General features: G+C 46.2%; 1 pseudogene; it reads right to left on the bottom strand.

Moving 5' to 3' along the window:
• Positions 1 to 11,697: 11,697 nt before the first annotated feature.
• On the bottom strand, positions 11,698 to 12,934 carry LOC118704830 (annotated as a pseudogene).
• Positions 12,935 to 20,403: the final 7,469 nt, after the last annotated feature.

The raw sequence follows: 20,403 nt of genomic DNA, 5'->3' as shown, positions 1-20,403 counted from the left end.
GAGCCTGCAGGACTCTGTGCTCCAGTTTGACACGTACAGATCCTTAATAACAATCAGTCTTCTCCTGTAAAATAAGGGTGTTGATCCCCCAAGAGCATTGTGAAAAACACCTACAAAGACTAATCCTTGGGAAGTCAAATAAAAAGGTGTGGAAGTTTGTATGGAATGTCCAGAATAAACAAATCTGTAGAAGTAGGGCCAGGGAAAGGGCCCCATGGGAGTGAACTGCTGATGGATGTGGGATTTGTTATGGATGTGATGATAATGTTCTAAAATTAGATTGTAGTGTTGCTAATATACAAAAAGCCTTTGAATTGTACTTTTTAAATAGGTGAATTATGCCCTCTGTGAGCTCTATCTCAATAAAACTTTTATTTATTTATTTATTTAAATATATTTTATTGATTTTTTACAGAGAGGAAGGGAAATGGATAGAGTCAGAAACTTCGATAAGAGAGAAAGATCGATCAGGTGCCTCCTGCACACCTCCCACTGGGGATGTGCCGCAAACAAGTTACATGCCCTTGACCAGAATCAAACCTGCAGGCCGAGGCCCTATCCACTGAGCCAAACCGGCTGGGGCTCAATAAAATTTTTAAAATGTGTGAAAGTTCTTTGTAACCTCACTAAAAATTTGGGACACTCCACATATCACAAAATTTCCCCACGTAGTATCCAGTCGTTTGAGGTGATCAGCATTAGAAAGAAACACACATAGCCGAAACGGGTTTGGCTCAGTGGATAGAGCATCGGTCTGCGGATTGAAAGGTCCCGGGTTCGATTCCGGGCAAGGGCATGTACATTGGTTGTGGGCACATCCCCAGTAGGTGGTGTGCAAGAGGCAGCTGGTCGATGTTTCTCTCTCATCGACATTTCTAGCTCTCTATCCCTCTCCCGTCCTCTCTATAAAAATCAATAAGATATATTAAAAAAAGAAAGAAACACATAAATGCAGGGCACAAAGGACAGTGGGAAATGCCCTAGATTTAGGAGAAGAGACTGAGGGAGGCTTTAGGAGGAGATTCCACTTGAGCTGGGATGGTAGAAACTGGACAAATGGAGACACAATGATGTCCTAGCAGATGGGAAAGCACCGGATATATATCACCATAATAATTAGATGTTTGGCTCTAGCATGGGGTATGTGAGGAAGAATTTTCACAAACGTCTGTTTGGGGAAGGTCAAGCTATACAAAATGAACATGATATCTGACTATCCAACTCTGATATTAATTAGCATTAGTAAATCAGTAACATTTCTGAGCCTCAGTTTAATTATAGTTCCTTCCGTGCAAAGTTGTCGTGATACTTAAATGGCACTGTTAGGGGTTAATTTGTATCCCCATAAATACATGTTTAAGTCCTAACCCCTAGTACTCTCTGAATGTGACCTCATTTGGAAATAAGTCTTCATAGATTTAATCGAGTTAAGGTGATATCACACTCAATTAGGGCAGCCGCTAATCTAATCCGACCAGTGTCTTAGTATGAAAGAAAAGCAGACACAGACAGACACAAGTAGAACACCAATAGCTACATAGGAAGAGAATGATGCAGCCAAGGAATGCCGGGGACTGTTGGCTACCACCAAAAACTAGGAAGAGGCAAGGAAGGATTCTATTGAGGGTCTCAAGGGGAACATGGCTCAGCCGACACCTTGATTTACATTTCTGCTGTCTTAAGTGACCCAGTTTGTGTGCTTTGTTATGGCAGCCTAAGAAACAAATACACTTAGCATATGGTAGGCATTGATACATGTTTCCCTTAGAATTTTGGTCTTCATACTGTAGGCAGCAGGGAGATTGTAGGTATTCTTGAGCAAGGGAGTTATATGATTTTAAGATTTGGAAGAGGAGGATCTAGAGGTAAACAAAGGGGTTTGGCCCTGGGCGGGTAGATCAATTGGAAAGCATCAGCCCAATACACCAACGTTGTAAGTTTGATCTCTGGTCAGGACACATACAAGAATGAACCAGTGAATACATAAGTGGAACAACAAATCTCTCTCTCCCCCACTCCTCTCTCTCTCAGAAAAAAAAAAAAAAAAGTCAATAAATAAAAAGAATAGGATTTTGCTTTAGTGCATCCATTTGAGAGTAAATAGGGGTTTTATCTCAGGGTAAGTAGTAGAAATGCATAGGAAGGTCCTTTCCAGAACCTTCTGTAGCATTCTAAAGGAATGACACAATCTGAGAAAATTCTTATACATCTCAACCCAGTAAGCCACTCTTGAAATTAGTCTGGGGAAACCAAGAGTTAGGGCCTAGATCCTACTTCATGGTTTTCTCCCACTTCATTTGCACTCTGCCTTGACCAGGTAGCTAAGTCTCTCTCCCCCTTCCTCTCTCTCTAAAAATCAATATAAACAAACAAACAAACAAATCAATCAATCTCTGCTCCTTTCATTCCTTCAACTAACTTCCTTCTCAAGATGGAAGGATGATTGATACTTTGTCTTTTCCAAGACTGTAGGGCTGGAGAATGCAGTAGAATGTACAATTGCTCCCTCATTTCTCCTACACTCTCTCCTTCTGCTTTGATACCTTCTCACTGCCTTGACTTGGTTGTTCTATCTGTGCTTCGTTGCTTTTCTGTCACTGGCTACTTGACTGCATTTGCTTTTTCATCACCTGTCCCACTAGAATGCAGCTTTGTGCCCTTGCTCACACAAAAACACTGCAACCAGGCTTCTGTCCCTACATTCCACTAAAACAATTCTCTCCACGTCCTGCTAACCTCATCATACACTGCTACTTTCTTCCGATGGCTTCTGAATCTTTGTTTTGTTGGTTTTGGTTTTTGCCTTTTTTATTACATCCCTCATTTTTTAAAGTGCATTTCCCAAAAGTTCAGGCATTCAACCTCTTTCCCTTGGTTTCAATTGTCATTATATCCCTTACGCCAGTATTCCCAACTGGCAATGTCTAGAGACATTCTTTGGTTGACACAAGGGAGCAGGCAGGGAAGGGGGACAGGGTGGGGATATGTGTGTGCTATTGACATCATAGGGGTATAAGCTGGGGATACTTCTAATAAACACCCTACAGCACACAAGGCAACTCCTCTCAACAAAGAACTGTCTGATTCAAAATATCAATAGCACTGAAATCCTCCTCCTGCCCTACACATATAACTGGATATTAATATTTTCATATGGCCAAAACTGGTTTGGCTCAGTAGATAGAGTGTTGGCCTGCGGAATGAAAGGTCCCAGGTTCCATTCCGGTTAAGGGCATGTACCTTGGTTGTGGGCACATCCCCAGTAGGGGGTGTGCAAGAGGCAGCTGATGGATGATTCTCTCTCATTGATGTTTCTAACTCTATCCCTCTCTCTCTTCCTCTCTGTGAAAAATCAATAAAATATATATTTTTAAAAATTTCACATGGTTGCTGAACTGCAGCTTGTTTGTTTTTCCCCTATATATTTTAAATGACTGTTAACTACACTTCACTCCTGTTACTGGCTTATCAGACCTAATGTCTGTTATCTGAGTCCTTCCTTTTCCTGGCTTTTCCCTGCCAGTCCCAACAGTCTACCATGTACTAGTAGCTTAGGGTAAGTCAGCTAAAAACACAAAACAAAACAGGCAAAGATCCTCTTCTCAAGGAGCTTACATTCCAAAGGGGAAGAATGAACAATTTCTAATAATCATACAGTGAAACCTTAGTTCTCAAATTTAATGCATTCTGAAAGGCTGCTCAAGAAGAGATTTATTAAAAAACTGATTCATTTTTCTCCATTAGAAATAATGTAAGTTGAATTAATCCATTCCACACAAATGATTCCATTTTAACCTTTTGTATAAACAGTACATATCTAATGTACTTTTTATAAATAAAACACTTTAAAAACAAAAAGGACATGAAGTGTGAACATTTAACCAAAATGATATATGAACAGTAAAAAATGAAAATGTAGTGGGGGAGAGCAATGGTAAGATATAATACCTTAATAAAAAATGAAAGTAATTTGCCGGGACCGGTTTGGCTCAATGGATAGAGCGTCGGCTTGGGGACTGAAAGGTCCCGGGTTCGATTCCGGTCAAGGGCATGTACCTTGGTTGCGGGCATATCCCCGGTAGGGGGTGTGCAAGAGGCAGCTGATCGATGACTCTCTCTCATCGATGTTTCTAACTCTCTATCTCTCCCTTCCTCTCTGTACAAAATCAATAAAATATATTTTTAAAAAAATGAAAGTAATTTAAAAAATGCTTTAAAACAAATGAAAATGTATGTAAACTCCAGAACTGACCTTTAATGTTGAGAGCTATTGATGGCTGAATATGGAGAGGAGAGATGGAGGGATGCTATCATTTGGAAGGGGAGTCCTCTTCTATAAACACATCAGACAGCCCAGCTGGTATGGCTCAGTGGCTGAGTGCTGAACCAGGATTCCTGAACAGGCACATGCCCGGATTGTGGGCTCAGTCCCCAGTAAGGGGTATGCAGTGCAGTTGATCAATGATTCTCTCATTATTAATGCTTCTCTCTCTCTCTCTCTCTCTCTCTCTCTCTCTCTCTCTCTCTCTCTCCTTCCCTCCCTCCCTCCTTCTCTCTGAAATCAATAAAAATATATTTAAAAAACAAAACAAAACAGGAGGCAATCCTCCCACTAGAGGTGGACTCTTGCCTGGCCCCCCATTTCGCCAAATTAAATATTTTTCTGGTCTCTTTTCATTTGTGTGTGGCCCTTCTCCAGAACCCGAACCCTGAACCACGCGGGACGTGAAAGGGGTTCCCATATCTGGTGCCTGACCTCGAGACATCTGGAGGAGAAGGTATTTTTTGCCTAAAAGCGAAGGAAGGAAAAAGTACACCGAGAAAAGGTGTGGAAAATTCACTGAAAAAAGCTTTGTGTATTTTCACAAAATAACTCCAAGATGGTGTGGATTGCTACAACAGAAAGAAATTGACAGGAATGCTCCAGCCATGAAGACAAGAGGAGAAACAGTCCAGAGATGGAAGACGCTAACGACGCCTTGCCATGCTAGCAGTCAGCAGCCGGGCCTCACTGCAGGTGGGCCAGGACCAAACCAGAGAGGGTTGGACCTGCATTACCACCATTTCTCCACCATCCAGAACTGAAATATCATTGCTGACATATACACATAAGGAATTGTTTGGCATTGAAACTGGACTCAGAACTGTTGGACATTGAAATTGGGACTCAAACATTTTTTGTTCTTATATCTTTATTTTGGGTCTGCAGATGCAAGATTTTTTGAAAGAAACGGGGGAGATGCCAGAAAATGACCATTGACTCACTAATAGAAAGATGTAAAAGTCTGGTCAACCTTGAAGCTCTGAAAGATCAGAGTCAACCACTCCCTATCTAATTGAGACAATAGTAACTGAGGCATCTTCCCCATCAAATAATCATGTAAATCCTCACTGATATGATAATCCCCTTATTACCTGCCTAAGGGCTATGGGTGTCTCCCAAATCTGCTTAAGGGTAATGGGTGTATCCCATAGTATCAATAAAAGAGATAATAAGGCTGGAGCCTGGCATAGTCTTCCCACTAGAGGTGGGTTCCTGCCTGCCCCACATATTAAATATTTTTCTAGTCTCTTTTCATTTGTGTGCGGCCCTTCTCCAGAATCGACCCCTGAACCAGAACCCTGAACCACATGGGAAGTGAAAGGGGTTAACATAGGGAATCACTTTTCAAATTATATAAATGTCTAATCATTATATTGTACACCTGAAAGTAATATAATATTGAATGTCAACCCTAATTGAAAGTCTTTTTTTCAATTAAAGAAATAATAAGTCAAAAAACAAACATGTCAGACAGCTATTCTTCTGGGGTTCTTTCTCTTTTGTCATTTTGGTCCACTTGCTTCAGGCTCACTGGGCCTGTTTCACTAAACACCTATCTAATGATGCTTGCTTTTGCCTGCATTTTGACACCTTTCTGAAGTGAAAAACTGCATTGTGCCGAAACCGGTTTGGCTCAGTGGAAAGAGCGTCAGTCTGCAGACTGAAAGGTCCCAGGTTCGATTCCGGTCAAGGGCATGTACCTAGGTTGTGGGCACATCCCCAGTAGGGGGTGTGCAAGAGGTAGCTGATCAATGATTCTCATCAATGTTTCTAACTCTCTATCCCTCTCTCTTCCTCTCTGTAGAAAATCAATAAAATATATAAAATAAAATAAAGAAATGCATTGTTATTAAAGACATTTATAGTTAAGGTTTGGTACTTCTTTGTCAGGGTGATATTCTCAATAAAACTGCATTTCTCCCCATGTCCCTAGCATTCCCTTGATTAGTGAAGAAGGAATATCCTCCCTCTCCTCATCCTCCTCTGAGGAGAGCTCCTCAGCTGCTGTCTGTTGCTGCTCCCTCTGGAGGTCATGAACTTCCTTGGTGGTCAACTCAGTGTTGTGGTCCTCACCAACTCCTCCCCATCATATATACCTGCTCCCAAATCCATATTGCACAGGAGTTGCTAAATCTTCACAAAGGATCGTTTTAATTTTGCCTTGTCTTTCCTCAAAAATATCCTATCTAATAAAAGGGTAATATGCAAATTGACCATCACTTCAATAAACAAGATGGCTGCCCCCATGTGGTCAAAGATGGCCACCACGTGTGGACATAAGATGGCCAGCAGGGGAAGGCAGCTGTGGGCGACCAGGCCAGCAGGGGAGGCTCTGCTGGTAGAGACCAGGCTTGCAGGGGAAGGCAGTTGGGGGAGGATGGGACCAGGCCTGCAGGGGAGGGCAATTGGGCTGGCATGCGAGCAGTTAGGCATCAATCAGGCTGACAGGGGAGTGGTTAGGGGGTGATCAGGCAGGCAGGGTGAGCGGTTTGGAGCCAGCAGTTCTGGATTATGAGAGGGATCCCAGATTAGAGAAGGTGCAGGCTGGGCTGAGGGACACATACACCACCTTCTGGTGCATGAATTTTACGCACTGGGCCTCTAGGTCACTATAAAACACATGGGCTAAGTGACATGTATATAAAGGTTACCATTGAGGCATCCTATATAATAAAAGGCTAATATGCAAATAGACTGAATGGCAGAACAGGAACAACCAAACAACCGGTCTCTATGATGTGTGCTGACCACCAGGGAGCACATGGGGACCATGGCAGGTGTTGGCAGCAGGCAGCAGAGAGTGGAACATGGCGGGCATCAGTTACAGCAGGATGGTGGAGGTGAGCAGGGTGCCAGACTAAGGTGGGGGTGCTGGTTGCTGTCATGGGGTGAGCCTCTGGTGGTTACTGAAAATTCTTTGCTCTTGCACACCATGGTCCTGCCCGGCCCTCGCACCTGCTGCGGGTGCTGCCCCTCTCGCACCCATTGCCCCGATTGCTCAATGCTGTCCATGGGTACAAGTGGCAGCTGCCAGCTCTGATCGCCCCTGAGGGCTTCTCCACCCCCTCCCCCTGCTCCTGAGGGGCAATCAGTGCAGCAGCTGCCACTTGCACCCACGGATGGCACTGGCCCTAATGGCGCCGGCCCCAATCACTCCACACTGTCAGCAGGTGCAAGCGGGGTGACGCTGTCAGCATGTGGGAGCTGCAGCAGTGGCAGCAGCAGGAGCAGGACTGCCAGACAGGGGACTAGGGCCACAACAGGAGGCAGAGGGAGCAGAGAATGGGCTGAGATCTGCCCCTGTGCCCACTGCAGCCTTGTGGCCTACAGTTCCTTTTAAGGTGCACGAATTTGTGCATTGGGCTCCTAGTTGTTTATAATCTGAAGGATAGAAAACAACTTAAATCCCCATCGATAGGAGAGTAATGACAGGAACTGTAGTAGAGCCACACAACGGAAAACCCAGGCACTGTAAACAATGCAGAAGTGCTCTATACATTGCTAAGGAACAAGTTCCTAGATACAGTAGGTGAAGAGCAGAGCACTGTATGCAGTATAGTATACCTCCCGAGCATACACAAGCCAGCGAGGAAAACAGATATAGATATTTGCTTTTCTATGCACAAAGGACAGTTATTAATCTAATATGATTTCCTATACAGGATCAGGACTGAATAAAACATGGTTTTTAAAATGTAAACCATATAGCTTTATTACTTAATAAAAAGTAAATTTAAAAATATATATTTTATTGATTTTTTTACAGAGAGGAAGGGAGAGGAATAGATAGTTAGAAACACTGATGAGAGAGAAACATCAACCAGCTGCCTCCTGCACACTCCCCACTGGGGATATGCCTGCAACCAAGGTACATGCCCTTGACCAGAATCGAACCTGGGACCTTTCAATCCGCAGGCCGATGCTGTATCCTCTGAGCCAAACCGGTTTCAGCTAAAAATTAAATTTTAAAAGGCAATATAGGTTCTTATTTCCTGCAGCATCCATTCACTCATTTGCTTATTTATTCATTTAACAAATCTTTATGGAATCAAGCCCCCACTTTTCCCCACTATAGTACTTTTTCCCCTCAATGTTAGGTGACCTTCCCTGAGCCTGAATAATCTTTTCACCTCCCTTAAAAAAAAATTTTTTTTTTATTGATTTCAGAGAGGGAGAGTGGAGAGAGGGACAGAAATATCAATGATGAGAATCATTGATTGGCTGCCTCCTACACACGCCCTACAGGGGATTAAGCCTGCAACCTGAGCATGTGCCCTTGACCGGAATCAAACCTGGGACTCTTTAGTCTGCAGGGCGACTCTCTATCCACTGAGCCAAACAGCGAGGGCTCCCATTTCTTTGATGATCACTTCCCAGTTGCTAAACTGAACTTCATGCCCTAAGTCTATGGTCCCAGCCCTATGGCTTTCCACAGCTAGATGTTTGTGATTTTTGTGGGAGCATTTCTTTGATTACAGTGATGGAGGACCTACTGACATTTAATGAATAGGTCCAGGAGTATCAGTTATCTTACACAGTATCAGACAGTCCTGTTCAATGAAAAATTGTCCTTCAGCAGCTTGAAAGGTATGAGGGACATATGGGGAGCAATGGAATCCTGCGGCTTCAGAGCTAGGTCCGAAGGAGCAGCTGCTGCTGTTCCTATGTTGAGTCCTCCTCCCCCACAGCTTGCTTGTGCAGGTGCAGGTGAGCACCAAATCTGAGTCTGCATTTATATGGTAAATGTCACTTATCCCACCCTGGTCTCCCTGAAACCCCAACTCCACCCAACTCATGCACTGTCCGAGGCTCTCTCAGCAGCAGATCCTCACAGGCAGCTGGCCTCAGTTTGCACCATGGCCTCTCCCACGCGCTTCCGAGCCCAACACAGGCAGTCACTGACTGTGGATGCCTTTGTAGCTCCTACCAGCTGGCCCGGGTGGGCATAAGCATCAGCTGCCCTTGGCCTGCACTGGAGTCTCTCCCAATGGGCCCCAGAAACAACATACCTGCCAGCTTAGACCATAACAGAGCACCACCCACTTAGCTCCACAAATGACACAACCAAAGGGTGATCTTTCTGAAATCATTAAACATACTAAAAACAAACTCACAAGCAGAAACCGGTTTGGCTCAGTGGATAGAGCATCAGCTTGCAGACTGAAAGGTCCCGGGTATAATTCTGGTCAAGGGTGTGTACCTTGGTCGCGGGCACATCCCTAGTAGGAGGTGTGTAGAAGGCAGCTGATCAATGTTTCTCTCTCATCGATGTTTCTAACTCTCTATCTCTCTCCCTTCCTCTCTGTAAAAAATCAATAATATATATATATTTTTAAAAGGAGTACATATTGGTAGTTACAAAATAATCGTATGTAAAGTATAGCCTAGGAAATATAGTCAATAATACTGTAATAACTATGTATGGTGTCCAGTGAATACTAGACTTATCAGGGAATGACTTTGTAAATTATATAAAGGTCTAACCATTATGCTATACACCTGAAACTAATATCAAGTAATATTGAATATCTATTGTAATTAAAAAATAAAAGTACAATAAAATACAAATGACAATTCTCACACATACACACACAAAAGAAATATCAATGATGCCCTAGCTGGTTTTGCTCAGTGAATAGAGCATCAGCTTGTGGATTGAAGGGTCCTGGGTTCAATTCTGGCCAAGGGCCTGTGCCCTGATTGTGGGCTCCATCCCCAGTGGGGAGCATGCAGAAAGAAACTAATCAATGATTCTCTCTCATTATTGATGTTTCTCTTTCTTTTCCTCTCTGAAATCAATAAAAATATATATTAAAAAGGAAAAGAAACAACAATGATGAAAGAGAATCATTAATCAGCTTCCTCCTGCATGCCCCCCTGGGCCCGCAACCTGGGCACATGTCCTGACCTGGAATCAAACCATGACCTCCCAGTTCATAGGTAGATACTCAACCACTAAGCCACACTGGCGGGGTAAAATATTGCTTTAAGTCTAAGGATAGCTTTGTTGGTGTGGGTTAGTGGTTAGTGTTGGCCTGTGCACGAAAGGGTCACTGGCTTGATTCCGGCCTTTCGCTGAGCATGTACAGGAGGAAACCAGTCAATGTGTCTCTCTCACATGGATGTTTCTCTCTCTCTCTCTCTCTCTCTCTCTCTCTCTCTCTCTCTCTCTCTCTCTCTCTCTCCCTCTCCCTCTCCCTCTCCCTCTCCCTCTCCCTCTCCCTCTCCCTCTCCCTCTTCCCTCCCACTCTCTTTGAAAAGCAATGGGGAGTGTGCAGGATGCAGCTGATCCATGTTTCTTTCTCATTGATGTTTCTGATTCTCTGTCCCTCTCCCTTCCTCTCTGTAAAAAAATCAATAAAATATATATATTTTTAAAAAGACAACACAAATTTATTTGCTTGCTGTTCTGGAGACTAGAAATCTGAAGTCGATGCATCAGAGGGTCATGTCCTTCTGAGATCCAGGCTGGAATCCTCCCTTGCCTATTTCTACTTCTGCTGGTTGCTGGCAATCTCTGGCAGTCCTTGGTTTGTAGATGCATCACTCAAATCTCTGCTTCTGTTGCCTCATGGCATTCTTTCCATATGTCTCTGCTTGTCTTCACATGGCATTCTACTTTCTACAAGTCTGTGTCCAAATTTTCTTCTTCTTATAAGAACACCAGTCACTGGAATAGGGCTCACCCTAACCAGTATGATCTCATAGAATACATCTGAAAAGTTCAGCTTTATTTACAAATAAGGTCACAGCCACAGGAACTGGGGTTAGAACACTTCTTTTGGGATACAGTTCTGCCCACTACAGAAAGTAAGAAGTAAAGAGAATTCTAAAGAACACAGTGATATAATATATAGGAGCAGCCACTACCCCTCCTGAACAGCCCCCAAGAAAAAGACTATACTTGGGCCTCCCTAGAGCTGAGATCCAGAACTTTTTTAAATTCTCGCCTGAGGATATGTTTTATTACTTTTTAGAGAGAGAAAGGAAGAGGGAGAGAGGGAGAGAGGGAGAGAGGGAGAGAGGGAGAGAGAGAGGGGAGGGAGGGAGGGAGGGAGGGAGGGAGGGAGGGAGGGAGAGAGAGAGAGAGAGAGAGAGAGAGAGAGAGAGAGAGAGAGAGAGAGAAACATCATCTGATTGCCTCCCATACACACCTGACTGGGGATTGAACCCACAACCTGGATATGTGCCCTAACCAGAAATCGAACCTGCAACTTTTTAGTGTACAGGATATGCTCCAGCCAACTAAGCTACCTTAGTTGAGATTCATAACTTTTTGGAGAGAAGATAGAAATCACGGAGTTGCCACTCCAGTGTAACTTGCTGGAATCTTCCCTCTAGGGCAGGATTAAGGAACCTTCTTCTTGTTGTTGTTTTTCTTAGAGCCAGTTATAACTTTATTAACTTTTCTTCCATCCCCTCAAACCTTTTACATTACTAATCAGGTTCAGGCCACAGCCACCAGACCTGGAAGGTCACTTTAAACAGTCACAGTCGAAGACCAGACATACATACGACATCGCACAACTCATGGAGCACTGAAGTGTGGGTGGTCACTCATTGGGCTAAAGAATGAACCGGCCCACTTCCCAAGTCACAGCTGAAAGGCTCCTGAGGCCGAGCCGTCCAGGCCGAGAGCCAAGGGATACACTTGGACTTGAGTGACAGAAAACGAAGCCACGGGAACGAAATCCATTTCCAATCACTGCAGCGTGTTCCTCCAGCTGAATCGAGTCCGTTTTTTCACAGAAAAAAATACATCTCAGGCAAATGAAACCGAATTCCAGAGAAGCACTGTCCAGTGTTTTCTACTTTAATTTTACCTTCATCAAGGCAGGCCAAATACAGATGCTGTGCATTAAAAACATATCAATACGTCACTCAGGACACCCCTTCCTCTGGGCCAAGGCCTTCCAGGGCCACTCCTCCCTGAAGCACAGATCGCCGCTAAATGTAGAGAGCCGTCTGCGGGCCCCACTAGCCGACCCGGATCAGCAGGACGTGGATCAGCACCAGATGCCCAGGCCGCCGAAGCTGAAGAGCTTGCCGAGGCCTTCTCTCCACTGGCCCAGGTAGAACCGGTCCGCGCCGAAGCAACCAAGGGTGATGCTCAGAGCCAGGGCCATGGCCCACTTATAGCCGCTGGTCCAGTTGCAATAGAGCATCATGGGAAACGTCAGTTGCCCAGGCAGCGCACGCGGCCCCGCACCGGGCAGTTGGCGGGTAGCGCTGCCGGGGACTGGCCGCCGTCCCGCAGCTGGTGGAGCTGGAGCACTGTAGTCAGTCCCCGGAAGTTGCCAGCGAAATCGGCTAGTCATGTTGATGAAAAGGTGCTTTTGGGATCTAAGTCCTGATCAACACAGGTCACAGAAGGCTTGACTGCAGTCCAAGGTGCCAGGCTTCCGTAGGCACAGAAGTTCGCCCTGCACCACACACAGTCGGCGGGGAGCCTGCTGCACCAGCTGCTGCTCGGGCACTTCCTCACGTGGGGCAGGAGATCGGTGCTGTCTGCTGCCCTGGGAACCATGTGAAGCCTTATGGCCCGCGCCAGGGGCTGAGAAAGCTCTAGATTTAAGGATCCACCGCCGACAGAGGAGGCCCAGGACCCCGGCCGGCCGCCCGCCCGCCGCAGCCGCCATCTTGCCTGCGCGACGCACCTCCCTCCACCCTTCTTGACCTTTTCTCCAATCCTTCAGACCTTCTCCCCTTCCATCTCCACTTTACCAGTTCCTCCATACTTGACCCCGGCCTATCACGTCCCCCCAATCCCACCCCCGTTCCCCTCAAAGTGAAAATGAAGGAAAGGTGGAACTGGTGGTGGGCTCCCTAGACTGGGGAAGAGAGTTAGGCCATGGGTAGTACTAGCTTTCTCAGACAAATGCTAACCATTCCAAGTAGCTGACCAGAATGGAAGAGCCCCCAAAGGTGGGTCCTTAAGAGCTCCTCAGGCCATAGCTGGTTTGGCTCAGTGGATAGAGCATCAGCCTGTGGGTCTCAGGTTCAATTCTGGTCAAGGGCACATGCCCGGGTTGCAGGCTCCATCCCTGTTAGGGAGTGTGCTGGAGGCAGCCGATCAGTGATTCACTCATCATTGATGTTTCTGTCTCTTGGCCCTCTCCCTTTGAAAGGGCAGGGCAGGGCGAGGATGAGCTCCCAACTCCGCCCCGTAGGGCGGAGTTATCCCTAGTCCTCAAAACGCCTGGACCGGGAGAAATTCGCTCTCTTCCGCCATGCTGCCGGCATGAGTGGGGGAGCACATGCTAGCATGGTGAAGGCTCTCTTGCTTATTGCATCGGACTTGGCTCCCTGGTGGTCCTTGGGGATCACGAAGTCTGGGCATAACAGATGGGGGCGTCGTCCGGGATCCCCGGGACCATTAGGGAAAACCCGATCCGGAGAGTCTGACTGGCCGCGGTAGGTGTGTGCGCGCTCTGGAGGGACATAAAACCCCTCATGGAATTGGTGCCCGAAGACGCCTGGTGGACGCACCGTGAAGGCTACGGGCAGGAGGATCAGAAGACGTTCTGACCTCCCGGGAGGGCCCGAGAGGGACCCTCGTATGGGGAGAGGAATGGCGTGAGCCGTTGCCTCACCTGCGGAAAGTGAGCCTTTCCCAGGTCTGAGTTTGGTATCTGTGGGCGACATGGCGCCCCAGGATGGAGCCGGCGAAGTGTGGCTGGCATGGCGGTGCGGGGCCCCCTGGCGGCGTTGAGTCGGAGGGGGGGCTCCCGCGGGGCTCAGTCTGCGCGTTGGAGCGCGGCTGGGCAGTGGTGGCCTCGCTCGGGCAGCAGGCACCTGGGCTAATTTGCTGGCTGCCTGGGAAGTGGAGCCGGGAAGCCACTGGGGCGACCCGCGCTTTCTCCTCGGGGGCTGCCTGAGTAGTGTGGCTGGGGTGGCTAAAGCAGCCTCGCCCCAGGGGCCTGGGCCATAGGGGCCTGGGCCAGCGTAGAGACATTGGTCCCTGGAGACATCAGGTGCCGGAGAAGAGCTCAAGGGCAAATCTCTGTACTCAGTAAAGAGAAAAGGCCAGTTCAAAGCGAGTGCGCATAGTTTTGGGCTGTGCTTAAAAACACTTTTCTGGGTACAGAATAAGTTTTAAAAGTGGTGGAGATAAATTAAAACTGGTTTCCCAAGTCATTGTAAGTAGCTTTTGAAATTTCCCCGCCATGAGGCGGAAACTAGATGGTAATGGTAACAAGTTTATGTGAATGGTGGTGAATGGCCCTGAATGGCCAGGAGTCTTTAGGTAAAGAATGTGTTCATTTGCATTTGAATGCTGCTCCAGCTTCAGGGAGTGGCAGGTCACAATGGTTAGTCTTCCTTGTCATTGGTATCAGCTAAGCAGAGTCATATAGCTACTTAAGTATGAATTGTGATTGACCTATGATTTTCTGACATTGTCTTAAATCCTAGTAAACTGCCTCTGGTGTGGAGAGGTCTAGGGGAGGCCGGAGAGCGCAAGACTATTAGCTCTCCTACAAAGAGATTATTCAGTGCTTTGTTTGAACTTCAGAAAAAAATTTTGAGATCTGAAAAAACTGTATGATTAGATCTGTTGCTGAAACTTTACCCTAAATAAGCAGGATGTATTAGAAATGTAATGTTATTAATCTAAGAAATGCCAAATTTATTTGACTTGCCAGCTTTAAAAGTTCAAAGTATAAATTGAATTAGGAAAAGTTAATTGCAGTAACTAGATGCCTAGAATATGGCAGGCTAAACTGTATTATATATGTTAAGAATAAGCAGTAATGATCTAAGATCTCAAGGATTGATTTATTCTCATTTGTCAGATGAAAAAGTATGTAATGCTTACACTTAAAAAATTATTTTAAGTCAGTGATGCAGTATTTTTTTAAGTCAGTTTTTCTAAAGTAATGTTTAATGTAACATATGAAACTTTTATATTTGATTTGTTTTGTTTTGCTTTTCTCATATGCCATTGTTGTTAAATTTGGGCTTGTACCTGCATCTTGTATTTTGTTTAAACTTTGGGAATAATTTTTGGTTTCAGTCATGTGTATCTACTTTATAGATTTAAGTAGACTTCATCACAAAGGTTTATAATTTATTTAGAATTGTGTTAAAACAATGTGAAAACAATTATTTGTATGATTAACCCCCCGAGACTGCTTGGACAATTTTCACCGATGTTCTGCAGTGGGGAGTAGAGGGGCTTAGAAATGTATTGATAGATAAATCTATATCTGTAGGGAAAATGTGACATTTTACATTTCAGGTGGCTGTTAGAGGCCTGGGAACAGGTACTGGACCTGCTCCCTCCTCCCTTGCCTTTTAAAATTTGAGGCATGGTTATGTATTTTTGGAAGATAAGATTTTTATAGAAATTATAAAGAGTATGTCCTGACAGGTTAGCTAGGAGAGGCAAGCCTTTTAGTTTCCTGATGGGCATGGGGGCACCCTATTTAGTCTTGAGAGAGCCAATAGGACCCGTACATCAGCCCAGGAAGCCACCGGACAAACTGCCTGTTTTCCTTGGACATCAAGAAGGATTGTGGTCCTCGGAAGGAACACGTACTGGGGGAATGCAGCTGTTGAACTGGTCCAAAGTGGAACAACGGATCTTTGAGGAGCTAAAGAAGGCTCTCATCTCAGCAGCTGCCCTAGCCTTGCCGGACGACGCGGAGCCCTTCCACCCCTACGTGAGTGAGGTAAGAGACATTGCCAAAGGGGTTCTCACTCAGACTCTAGGTACCTGGAAGAGACCTGTTGCCTATCTGTCTAAGAGACTGGACCCTGTGGCAGCCACAGCATTGTTGGTGAAGGAGGCAGATAAGTGGACTCTGGACCAGGAGCTAACCTGGATGGGCCAGGCTTTTCTCCTGGACCAGCCCTGTGTCCAGATTCAGAAAACTCTGGCCATCAACCCTGCCAGCCTGCTTCCAGATGATGATGATGGAACCCATTCATGACTGCACAGAGGTAACAGACGACAAGGTACTGTTCACGGATGGGAGCAGTTATGTTCAGGATGGGACCTGATATGCAGGGGCAGTGGTAGTCACCCTGGACCACACCATTTGGGCACAGTTCCAGAATTTTTGGCCTTAATCCAGGCCCTTTGATGGAGACACTGCCATCCACAAAGAAAAGAGGGGTACCAACTGCAGCCAGACGGAATTGGCTGACCAGAAGCAAGCCCCTGAAGGACCAGATGGTTGATAGACCCTCCAGATGACAAGACTGTTGGTCCCAGAGGCTCTAGGTCAGAGTTGCCCGGTGACACCAGGTTAAGTGTCACCAAGACTTCTGAACTTCTGTGAGGCAGAGTTGCTAGAAGTACTGTCTGTGCACAGGTAAATGCTAAGCAAGGTAAGGGGATCCCCCCTGGGAATTCAGGTCCCAGGGAACCTCTCCAGGAGAGCATTGGTAGGTGGATTTCAGAGATTAAACCACCAGCATTAAGGTCTAGTTTTTATAGACACTTCAGATTAGGTTGAAGTATACCCCATTATCAGATAACAGCCCCACCTTGGTAGCTAAGGTATCTCAGAGTATAGCTCTAGCCTTAGGACAGGTAGGTGCAACTCAGGAGGAAGGGGGTTTAACTAAATGTGTCTTAAAATCGGTGAAAATTGGACCAACCCCCTGTCCTTTGCCCTCTTGAGGGCCAGGTGTACCCCTTATTGGGACAAGTTTCCCCTTTTTGGGAGGGGATCATGTATGGTAACCATTTCCTTGCTCAAGTCCTTACAGGCTCTGCAGTTTGCTTGTTCCAGATGCACTGCCAGTGCCCACCGCAGACCCTGTAGCCCTGGAACTCAATGTGGGTAAAGAAATTTGCTGCCCAAGGACTCAAAGGGATGCTGCACTGTTATCCTGAGCACGCCCACTGCTGTTGAAGTAGATGGCACCCAGACCTGACTACATGACTCCCAGCTAGTGCATGGCCTGGATCCTGGCAACTACAGGCCAGGAGGAGAACTGATGCCTGCAGGAGGGGAACTGGACTTCAGTGAGGACAATACTGATGGGAACTGTGGTACTAAGGGTCTTGATAACTGTATTTGTTGTTTATGCTGAAAGGAAGTAGGCTGCTGAGTCAATGATTTGACTAGGCACATTAGACAAGGGGGGAATGAAAGGGCAGGGCGGGGCGAGGATGAGCTCCCAACTCCGCCCCGTAGGGCGGAGTTATCCCTAGTCCTCAAAACGCCTGGACCGGGAGAAATTCGCTCTCTTCCGCCATGCTGCCGGCATGAGTGGGGGAGCACATGCTAGCATGGTGAAGGCTCTCTTGCTTATTGCATCGGACTTGGCTCCCTGGTGGTCCTTGGGGATCACGAAGTCTGGGCATAACACCCTTCATCTCTGAAATCAATAAAAATATATTAAAAAAAATAAAAGCTTCTCAGCAGAATTAAATTGTGCAGGAATGTGCTGACACCTGGCTAGGCTGAGTGCTTGAGGATGGAGAGGACTGAAGCTGAGGTAATCAGCAGAGACAATGGCGCTTTTGTATACAGGAATATAAACTCCAAACTCCTCGGGAAAGGTGAGAGAAGTTAGCTCGAAATGCAGGCACACAGGGCAGGAGTCGAGTGGGAAACAAAGGCAGGTGAAACAGGCAGGGGCAGACACAGCAGTGTGAGCAAGCCTGATCACAAAAGCCAACGAAGCAGAACTAATAAAACTTTTCTGGACTCAAAGTGGGAGGCACAGGAATCTAGGGAGGAGAGTCTTAGATTCACAATAAGGTGAACTGATTTATAAGAACAGGGAAAATTCAGGTCCATTGCTGGGCAAGAACAACTGAGGAAATCAATCAGGTGATGACATGAGTAGATACAGAACAGACTTGTAGCAAATATATAGCCCTAGACACGCTTTAACAGGCAGCCGTTATTGGGTTCCCCTCCTCTTCCAGGGAGACAGAATCTGCTTGTAATAAAATTCCCACTTTTGCTTAAATCTTCTGGCCCAAGGTGGTCATTCTTGGGAGAGGTGAGACACGCCCCTGGGGGAAAATACCTTGGCTCACCATTCTGGTTATCGCAGGCATTTAACTGTCCCCAGGACATAGTCTATAGGAGGCATTGACATTTTTTGCTTTGCTGATGCCAACAAGAGCAGCAACCCAAACCCACCTCAATACCCTAACGCCACATCCTAACCAACCCACCCTGGCTGATCTGGAGATCAGGTTAGGCTTCTACAGAGAAAAGCACTTAGTAGAGAAGCTGACTTGGAAGGACAAGGCATAGGCCTCTCTGAGAGGAAGAATAGGCGGTTTTTATCATCCTTTTTACCTGTAGCCTGAGGCTTATTTATCAGGCACATTCAGATGTGTCTGCTCACTTGATCTTGATCTTCCAAGTCCATTTTGAGATAAGGACTGGCAGGGTTTGTTGTTCTCATTATATTGAAGCCAGGGAACAGTTAAGCAGGTGGGAGACCGGAGTCTAAATGGGCCCAGAGTTTCTGAAGATGATACACTAAAGAGCCCTAAGCCAATATTCAGCCACATCGCCTGGCTTGCTGGAGACTGTGTGAGGCCTCCAGCCACACCGTAGTGTGTACACAGGTGATGGGTAAGACAGTTTTTGAAATGGTAGTCACAAAGAGGGCCCAAATGAGTTCTTTTTAAAAAAATATATTTTGTTGATTTTTTACAGAGAGGAAGGAAGAGGGAGGGATAGAGAGTTAGAAACATCGACCAGTTGCCTCCTGCACTCCCCCAATGGGGATGTGCCCGCAACCAAGGTACATGCCCTTGACCGGAATCGAACCTGGGACCTTTCAGTCCGCAGGCCGACGCTCTATCCTCTGAGCCAAACCTGTTTTGGCCCAAATAAGTTCTTGAAGCTATTAAGGCTGGTTGGTAGTTGCTTGCCTGAGCTGGGGGCCAAGACACCAGAGTCTACTTTAGACTTCAACTTGATGAACTCTAGCACCCCAGTTAGGGCTGTACCTCTCAGATTTCTCAGTTCCAGGCCCTTTCTTTAAGATTATCTCCTTTGCCCTTGGCATTGAGTTCTTCAGATCTAGAGAGTTAAAAGTCAGATCTGGCAACTTCTCTTGCCTTAAGGCCTGGGAAGTAACTTTGTGTTTAAGCGATTGAGAGCTTACAGAGGGTCTCTTAACTCACCAAGGTAGAGAAGGATCTCCGAGCTTCACCAGACAGCCAAGGAACACCCTCAGGTACTATGCAGCCAGTCCCGATCCAGGGGGAGAGAACACCTCTAGCTGAAAGAGCTGCTACTTCTACCAGAAGCCTTATAATGGAACTCCAGAGGCCCGGCAGGCCATTACAGAGTCGCTGCTGTAGTCCTGGAAGAGCTATGGATGAGTCTTTGTTGATAGAGTTGGAGAGCTTTCACTTTCCACACCAACTCTTACTAAGTCTCTCTATATCATCTTTTGTAGGGAGGCTATAGGGCCAAGCCTCTGACTGGCCTGTGGCAGGGCCACAAACAAGTCCCAGCTTGGAGGGCAGAACCCTCTGAGCATAATTAAGCTTGACCTTATACTCCTTGTTGCTCCTTTCTAGGTAGCTAACAGGCTGTGGGAAGTGCTTCAAGTGCTGCCAAAACAAGTGAAAGTCACAAGAACATTGTAAACATGTTGACCACTACCCTTACTTTGCTCTGTGTGCTCTATTAAAATGAAGACTTGGCTTGCAGGCCATAGCACTGTCTCTCCATCAGAGAAGCTGTGTTCCACCGAGCCCCAGCTGTGTTCTCGTCTGTCTTTTCTTTAATCCTTCACTTCCCCTCCTCAGGCTCACTGAACCTGCCCGTGCTGGAAGCGACATAATCTTTTGTGTAATCGCTTTTTAAAAAAATGTTTGTTTGTTTTTTTTATTGTTTACAGAGAGGAAAGGAGAGGTATACAGAGTTAGAAACACCGATGAGAGAGAGACATCAATCAGCTGCCTCCTGCACACGTCCTACTGGGGATGTCTCCGCAACCAAGGTACATGCCCTTGACCGGAATCGAACCTGGGACCCTTCAGTCCGCAGGCTGATGTTCTATCCACTGGGCCAAACCGGTTAGGGCTGTGTAATCACTTTTATCATTTAATCCCATATGAGAGAATCATGCTGAGCTGGGGCACC

Source organism: Pipistrellus kuhlii, unplaced genomic scaffold, assembly GCF_014108245.1.
Source record: "Pipistrellus kuhlii isolate mPipKuh1 unplaced genomic scaffold, mPipKuh1.p scaffold_m20_p_48, whole genome shotgun sequence".
NCBI lineage: Eukaryota > Metazoa > Chordata > Mammalia > Chiroptera > Vespertilionidae > Pipistrellus > Pipistrellus kuhlii.
Note: the sequence above shows the minus strand (reverse complement) of the source record. Positions and strands in the feature narration are given on the sequence as shown.